Below are 10,000 nucleotides of genomic sequence, written 5' to 3'. Positions count from 1 at the left end.
TGTAAAGATTAGCCAGAACAGGAGAAAGATTCGAACCCATGCTACAACCAAACTTTTGCCTGAAAAACCGATTTTGAAAGGAAAAGACATTAGATGACATGCAGGTGCGTACAAGAGCAATGATTTCGGAAACCGGAAGGGGGAATTTGTCTTGGAATGGTTGTAGCTTAGTTTCTAGAAAGGACAAAACATCATCAACACAAATGTTCGTAAATAATGAGATAATATCAAGACTTAATAAGCGACGGCCTACTATGTTAATCTCCTTTATTTTCTGGATGAAATCTTCTGAATGTTTCAAATGGGAATTGGAAAATTTGCCCACAAATGGTGATAATAAACCCGCAAGCCATTTAGAGAGTTTGCTGGAACAAGAACCCCTGTTGGAAATAATGGGCCTTAATGGGGTACCGTCTTTATGTAACTTGGGGAGGCCATAAAAATAAGGGAGCTTGGGAGTAAAAACTTTAAGTTTGGACACTTGTTCACTAGTGGTGATCTTACGAATTTGCTTATTAAAAGAGGCAGCCATGTCTTTTAAGAGGTTTTTGGTGAGTTTCTCGTATGTATTTTGATCATTACGAAGCTCCATAGCTTTTTCAACATACGAGTCTAGGTCTAAAACAACTACTTTACCCCCTTTATCTGCCTTGGTGATAATTATGTTACTTAGTTTTTTTAATTCTTCTATACCCATTTGGTAACGTTTGGGTAGACCATTGTTGTCCTTGAAACAATCTGAAATGCTGTTCAAGAGCACGCCTTTGAGACATAATAGGTCTTTATCATAATTATTATGGGACAAGAACTTATCAAATTTTTCCGAGAGTGCTCAAAGAGTGTAAATTTGAAATCTGCCACCATTCAAATGAAATATTTAATAAATCGGTAGACACTGGTTTTGTGCCTAATGCTTGGGGGCAGGAAAACGTTGTTCCTGTTTTTAAGAAGGGAGATAAATCGTCTATATGCAACTACAGGCCAATCTGTTTGATATCGGTTATAGGTAAAATGCTTGAATCAATAATAGTAAATAGAATCAGAGAACACACCGAGAGATATAATTTGATTCGTGACACACAGCATGGTTTCTCCAAGGGTAAGTCATGTGTGACTAATCTTCTTTTACACTAAAGTATATAAGGCGTCAGATAACAATGATGATTACAACGTGATTTACCTTGACTTTAGCAAAGCGTTCGACAAGGTGCCACACCAGAGACTACTGAATAAAATCAAAGCCAATGGCATAGGAGGAAAAGTGTTAGAATGGATTAGAGCTTGGATCAGTGACAGAAAACAGCGAGTCACCATAAATTGAGTAAAATTCAGGTGGGGTAATATTACTAGTGGGGCTCCCCAGGGCTCGGTTTTGGGCCCCTTATTGTTAATTATGTACATAAACGACTTAGACGATGGATAAAATAGTGATGTTAGTAAGTTCACGGATGATACTAAGATAAGACGCCTAATTAGGTCAGGAGACGACGCAGAGATTCTGCAGGATTATCTTAACAATTTGTTCACATGGTCGCTGAAATGGCAAATGATCTTCAATATCTCTAAGTGTAGCGTGTTAAACGTAGGACTACACAACCCCGAAAATAGATACAGCTTAGATAACACGTTTTTAGAGAAAACCAGGAAACAGTGCATTAGCGCCAGAAATAAAGCTAACAGTGCATTTGGTTTCATTGCTAGGACGGTAACGAATAGAAGTGCAGAGGTAATTATCAAACTCTATCTATCGATAGTTAGACCCATCCTTGAGTATGCGGTACAGTTTTGGTCTCCGTCCTATAGAATGGACAACAATTCACTAGAATCAGTACAGAGAAAAATGTCCAAAATGATACATGGACTCAGAAATTTGTTTAACGAGGAGAGCTTTAGGCACCTTAACTTACACTCTCTGGAAAGACGCAGAGTGCTGGGTGATCTGATAGAGGGTTCAAATGGATCAAGGGCTTTAACAAGGGTGATGCAAACAAGGTCGTCATATTAAAACAACAGGGCAGGACTCGCAGTAATGGGTTTAAACTGGGCAAATTTAGATTTAAGAAGGAAATAGGCAAGAATTGGTTTACTAATAGGGTGGCCAATGAATGGAATAGACTTAAAAACCATGTAGTGAGCGCTGAAACTATCAGTTCTTTTAAGAAACGGTTAGACAACTTTACGGATGGAAATGACAGGTGGTGATGGTTATGAAGCTGCCTTGCGTAGGCCTTATGGTTTCATGCAGTCTCCTTCATTCCTATTTTCTTATCAACAATTACATGTTTATGACATACTCTAACACAAAACAACACTAACGAAGAAAAATGAACCCAACCGGTCGGTGTTTCAGCTCGTAGTCTTTACGGACCTCATTTCTGTAGTTCTGAAACTCCTACACGATTCCCCCATTCTTGTACACCCTGGCAAGAAGAAATGCGTCACACAAGCCAGATTGCACTACTTCTCGTTAACCATGAGGAAGAATACACACTCCCAAATTGACACTTTTCATTCTTGCGCGTCAAAGGTCATATTAGAGGGCATGTCCCTATCTTAACTTATCCTACCCCTTACAAACCGTTCGACACAGTAGCAATTGACCTCGTTAAGTTACCGCTTACATATAGCGGAAACCAATGCCTCTTTGTCTGTGTCAACCATTTTTGCGATTCTGTAATCCTTCCCCCTACCAGACAATACAGCACAACACATGGCAAAGACCCTTATTGGCAAACTCATGTGCCCCTTCACTACAACCCAAAACTCTGATTTCTGACAACGGAACGGAGTTCAATAATGGGATTCTTTCAAATATTTGTAAATCCTTTCAAATAACAAAATGTAATGCTACTGCTTACCACCTTAGTTCAAATGACTTAGTTAAACGCCAGAATAGATTCTTAATGTTCTTCGACATCTTGCTTCTTATTTCACTTTTCTTGGGATATACATGTCCCCATGATTTAGGCTTGCATTAACGGTGTCATAACAGGTCAATATTGGAATCCCCTGATTTTCTTCTCTTTGGCTTGGACAAAAGACTCCAAATGGTCTTTTTCATAATTACCTCCCATTTACAATTTCAAGGAATATGTTAGGGCCAAACTGGCAACTTTCTATAGTCTTTTCAAAAGAATCCATAATACTATTAATCTAAGGACGATATGGCCCATCTGCATAACAAATAAGCCAGAGATTGTTAATTTGAAATTGAAGACATTATTTACACCCTCAACCACATTCCTATCTCAAAGCTCTCCCCTAAATTCACTGTACCTTTTTGTATCATTGGACATGAGTCAAAGCACTCACGTTGCGCTATTTTACAGAGGCCGTATTGCACAAAGATCATATCAAAAGAGGTCCTCGTGGCCTCGACACACAGAACGTTCCATCATCAGTTAGTACTACACCTACTATAGAGGACCCTCAACAACCCTCTCAACTTCTCCCCCCTACTCTTGTCCCCCGTTACAACCTCCGCAGTCGAGCCACCCTTTAAGATTACATCGTGTCTAGGTGAACAGAAATAATATATACTTCCACTAGTATTTTCCTATAATGAAATTGCTCAAATCCATGTACATTTATCTTATATGTCAAATTCTTATATCTTTATTTTCTTTGAGTATTAATTTCGCTGTGTCAGCAACTGGTAGCTGTGCCGAGCATCTGTTTCAAGAAATGCCTGTATATTGAGTGTGAATTATTCATTTTATGCTAGTGTGCATACGCGTACATGCATGCATTAGCTACTCGACGTCAGATCCTGGGAGTAGCAACGGACTACCTATTGTGTAATGTGACCCGCGGTCGTTTGGCTTGACCCGAGAAATCAACTGCCGAAGCAGCTGTACCTCAGACCGGCGGATTCGGCCATACAATGTTGCCATACGATAGCAGTTGACCTAATTCATCACTTCTTATATTTAGAGATGTATAAAGAGTTAAAATAAATATTGAGTGTCCATACTCACCTCCACAATGTACTAAGTAGACAGACAGAAAATGTTTAGAATTGTAAATTGTAAAATATTATTGGCAACCGCCACCATTTTCTTTGTCACCTCCTTTGATGGAAAGCACAAGTCACGGAGGCGACGCACTAAAGAGAAGAACCAAAAAGTAGTTTATCTTCAATGCCTCCAATCAATGTAAAACAACACTAGTCTACATACGCAGTGTGCGGCATGTGGATGAGGGGGTCAGACGCACAAGAATTAAAATTCAAAATAAAATTTTAAATTTTAAATTTTAAATTTTAAATTTTAAATTTTAAATTTTAAATTTTAAATTTTAAATTTTAAATTTTAAATTTTAAATTTTAAATTTTAAATTTTTAGTTTTAAATAAAATTTGAAATAAAATACAAAAAATAAATACAGAAACTGACAACTAGACAAAACGATTTACTGGCGTAACCGATTGTAGTAACAGTGCTTTATTTTGGTAGGATGGCCTGAATACACCATCTCCCCTTTCATAGGGTAGCATGACCTTATCAGTGGCTTTATCCAATTAGGCTTACGTCGTTATTCTGAATACAAGACTTTTTTACCCTTATATGCTTTGTTGTGATTACCTCCAAACTATTGCACAAAATTCCCTTTAATTCCCGTAGACAAAAGCTTACAATATGTATAAATTAACCTTATGAATACCGCTTATACTATTTTATTTCCATTTCATTAATTTGTAGTGCTCTGTTACCAGAAGCTACACGGTTTCAGGTAAGAGAATCTTCAACACTACACTCCAAATGCGGATGTGTATCTGAGCAAGCTACACTCTGTTGTACAACTGGAGTCACCTTTCCACTTGTTTGGGACATAGGCTGGACAGCTACACGATGTCTCCGCAACACGGCAGAGTACACGTCAAGAGTTCATAGGAATCGTATAACGGAAGGTCTCTTTCGCCGAATGTCTGACCCCCCCCCCCCCAAGTCAAAATTAGTTTGTGAACAAATGAAAATGAACGGAGACCTCATCCGCTCTTCAAATCTTGCTTACCACCTTCAACTCTCAAACTTTCCGTTGCTCTGTATGTATATATGCATGAGTGCATACATACATACATACATACATACATACATACATACATACATACATACATACACACATATAGACACATGCATACATACAGACATATGGACGCATACATACAAACGTATGCTAACACATGCGTCCATACATAAATACATACGTACCTACATACATACAAACACATACATCCATACACATACACATATACATGCAGATGAATGAAAGCCAATTACAGTAAATATATAAGTATATATACTATCGTATACTTGGCCCTACGTGAAAATTTATTCATGCAATAATTGGCCCTACAGCAGGAAAAAAGAGTGGATGACAAAAGAAACCAAATGTTATAAAACAAGAAGTTCGCGGGAAAATAGGCAGAAGCGAACGGGGACCTTATCCTCTATCCAACTCTATTCTTTCGTTGCTCTACACCCGTATATGCATGCATGGATACTTATATATATGCGTATGCATGCATATACTGTATATATATATACATATGTAAAAAGGTTGCAACAGAGTCAACCAGCTCGTCAATACAGTGTCTTCGCATACATCGTGCATAACGTACACAGAATCCAAAAGATAATTCCTCCCTGGTCAAAGGGTTATACTAGTTCATTTACACCTCAGCTTACTAGTTTACTCTCCTGACTGCGGTCACTCTTTTTCATGAATTCTATTCTGGCTAAGGACTACTGGTAATTTCATTAGGCCAAGGGGAGTGGACTTATCTTAATCTTAATCAGGAACCTTCTAAACTCCTTTGCTTTGATAAACCTCAGATTATCACCTTAATCTTTAATAAATAACAAGACATCTTATTCTGGTCAACACTTGACGATTTTATTCAGGTCTAGGGTTAGCCACCGGAATGAAAGGCTTAAGTCTTGATTAATTATGATTAACACCTTCGGCTCGACGAACGTACGTTGCAGTCTTTATTCTTGTTAACACCAAACTATTGTAATTAGGTACCTTTGCCAAAAGGGCTCTTAAGATTCCAACTAAATGAATCCATCAATGACAACAAAAATCTAAAAAAAAAAACGTTCTCCGCCTTTATCTCTATCTTTATCTCCCCCTCTCTCTCCTCAGCTCTCCGTCCTTCTCTCTCTCTCTCTCTCTCTCTCTCTCTCTCTCTCTCTCTCTCTCTCTCTCTCTCTCTCTCTCTATCTATCTATCTATCGATGTCTAATCTCTTTCTCTCTCTGTCCTCTCTCTCTCTCTCTCTCTCTCTCTCTCTCTCTCTCTCTCTCTCTCTCTCTCTCTCTCTCTCTCTCTCTCTCTCTCTCTCTCTCTCTCTCTCTCTCTTTCTGTCTCTCTCAGTCTCTCTTTTCCAGAGGAGGACGGGGATGGGCGTGGTGGTGGGGGGACGCATTCTACACGCGCGGGACTTGGCGTCACCAATGGGTTTATTTGCCTGGAAAATGGGAATCTGCAGGACCCTCGACGACGAAACCTTTCTTCGCACCTGAGCGTGTGGAGGACAAGGGAAAAGATGCACACACGCATACGCACACACACACACACACACACACACACACACACACACACACACACACACACACACACACACACACACACACACACACACACACACACAGTTTAGATAAAATGAGATATGAAGATGGGACACCACGAGCATAGCTCCCCTTCCCGTAAAATACAACTAGGTAAATACACACACACAAACACACACACATACACACATACACATACACACACACACGCACACACACAAACACACACACACACACATTCACACACACGCACACACACACACACACACACACACACACACACACACACACACACACACACACACACACACACACACACACACACACACACACACACACACACACACACACACACACACACACACACACACACACACACACACACACACACACACACACACACACACACACACACACACACACACACACACACACACACACACACACACACACACACACACACAGGTAAATCCGCAAGCACTGCGGGTCGTAACTCCAACCCTCGTTGGTGGGGAGTTGGGTGTGTATGTGGGTGTAAGGTTACAGCATTACCCATGGGTTGGTCATATATGAGCTCTGAGCTCTCTTCCGGGAGGGAAATAGCTGTCGATCACCATTCTAACACGTGATCCAAGACCATTATAAATCACACACACACACACACACACACACACACACACACACACACACACACACACACACACACACATACACACGAGTATATATATACATACATATACCAAGGCTTTTTCCCCCTTACAAGGGAGGTAGCCAAAAAGGGGAAGGCATAAAAACACTCCCACCCATTTCATCCCTAAATACACTCCACACCCCTCCCACCCTTCCTCTCATCTGAGCACCTCCTGGATGACGGGTCATCCCTGCACCCTGCCCACCGCCCTGGGTCAGAAGCAGTGTCGCAAGACACAGTACATCCACAGCAAGGCCGCTTCATTTAATCGGCGACCCCCCCTCTCCGTCCCCCTTTGCATATAAGGCGAGGACGGGGAGAAATCCCTTCGGGCTGCGTCAAAATTTACTCACACATACTACCCCCCCACCCCCCCCTGCCCATTCCTCCTCATGCAGTCACAACATCATCCATATACAACCAATCTCCACTCACCTCTGTCTTCCGTCCTCTCCCTTCCTTCTTCAACAGACATTCCCCTCTTCCCCAAAGCCCCCTTCACCCCATCCATCCACCTCATCCTAGGACATCCCCTCATGTTCACTCCCACCACATCTGCCTTCCATACCTCTTTTACTATTCTTTATTAACTCATTCTTTCCATGTGTCCAAACCATCCTAATATTCTTTCATCAACCCTATCTCCCAAATCCTTTTTCACCCCTGTTCTCCTCCTCACCTCCTCATTTCTCACTCTATCCAGCCTAGTAACCCCCACCATACTTCTCAGACACCTCATCTCAAACACATTCAAACTCCTTCTCTCTTCTTCCCTTATGTTCCACGTTTCTGCCCCATACAGTGCTGTTGGCACAATCACTCCTTCATACAGTCTCCTCTTCGCATCCATTCCCAAATTGTCTATTCCTCATTACACTCTTTAAACCACCAAGGCATTTACTCGCTTCTCTCAATCTACATTCTACCTCCACCTTCACTCCACCTTTTCCTGCTACACTTGCACCAAGTATCTAAAACTATCATTCCTCCAGTCGCTCTCCCTTAATGTTCACTTCCAGTCTACTGCCACTTTCACCCCTTGTACATCTCATCACCTTACTTTTACCCACATTTTATCTTTAGCTTTCTTCTATCACATACTCTCCCAAACTCTGCCACCAGCTTCCTCAATTCCTCCTCTGACCCTGCCACAAGCGCAGTGTCGTCCGCAAACAACAGCTGGCTCACCTCCCACTTTTCTCATTTGCTTTAACCATCTCCAATCCCTGACTCACTACCCTAGCATTCACCTCTCGCACCACCCCATCCATGTATAAGTTGAACAGCCAGGGCGACATAACACATCCTTGACGAAGTCCCACCTTTACTTCAAACCACTCACTCTCTCCATTTCTAATCCTAACACATGCTCTACTACTCTCATAAAAACTCTTGACAGCTCCCAAAAGCTTTCCTCCTATCCCATAAATCTGCATAACCTCCCACAGTGCCTTTCTGTCTACCCTATCGTAAGCCTTTTCCAGATCCATAAAAGCCCAAAAAACATCCTTCCCCTTTCCTATAGCTTTCTAACATATCTGTCTTACCACAAAGATCTGATCTACACAACCTCTACCCGTCCTAAATCCACACTGTTCCTCACCAATTACTCCTTCTGTTCCTCTCCTAATCCTCTCAATTAAGATCCTCCCATAAGCCTTCCCTACTACACTCAACAGGCTAATCCCTCTGAAATTACTACATTCACACTTGTCCCCTTTTCCCTTGTAAAGAGGAACTATACAGGACTCCAGTCCTCCGGTACTCTACCCTCTCTCCAGCAAACAGTAAATAACCTCACCCACCAGTCCACCATCACTGAACCTCCCTTTTTCAGACATTCTGCATGGCATCCATCCAGACCAGGGGCCTTACCTGCTTTCATCATCTTTACAACTGCCTTCACCTCATCCTTCCTTATTTCTCCTCCATTCTCCTCACTCATCACTCTCATTTTCTTCGCATTTCCCACTGCAGCTATCTTTCCTTCCCTATCCTCCTTCACATTCAGCAACCCCCTAAAATATTCTGCCCATCTTCCCCTCACTGCCATCTCTTCCATTATCATCTCTCCATCTGTACCTTTTACCTTTTCTTCCCTACTTGATTCGCCTCCTCTTCCTCTCTTAATTTCTTTCCAAAACATTTTTTTATTACTTTCAAAATTTTCTGTCATACTCCTACCCCATTTCACATCTGCTCTCCTCTTTGCCTCCTTTACCTTTTGCTTTACTTCTCTTTTCTTTTCTTTGTACGTCTCATATGACTCCCCTGTCCTCTTCTGTAACCAATCTGTTGAATGCTCGCTTCTTTTCTTCTACAACCTTCTTTGTTTCCTCATCCCACCATTCACTACCCTTTCTTCTATTTCCCCTGTCCTTCTTGTTCCACACACCATCCTTGCACACTTTAAGTCTCCCTCCTTGAAACCATCCCCATTCCTCCTCCACACCCATCTCTGCTCTATCCTTTACTCCCTCCCACTCCTCCTTCAGCTTCTTTTCGTACTCCTTCTCCTTTTCCTTTTCATTCAAGGAGTTCACTCTAAGAACCTCCCTACCTTTTGTCCCTTTCCTCCTTCTCCATCTATTCTCCACTCTCAGCTTACCTTCCACCAAAAAATGATCTGATATTCCCCCACCCTCTCCCCTTAGCACATGTACATCCTTAACTCTTCCTATCATAATCCTATTTACCACTACATAATCCATTAGCGCTCTATCTACCACCCTTCCCTC

Source organism: Oratosquilla oratoria, chromosome 23 (genome assembly GCF_046742065.1).
Source record: "Oratosquilla oratoria isolate Oo_2021 chromosome 23, ASM4674206v1, whole genome shotgun sequence".
Taxonomy (NCBI): Eukaryota; Metazoa; Arthropoda; class Malacostraca; order Stomatopoda; family Squillidae; genus Oratosquilla; species Oratosquilla oratoria.
This window is presented reverse-complemented; position numbering follows the sequence as displayed.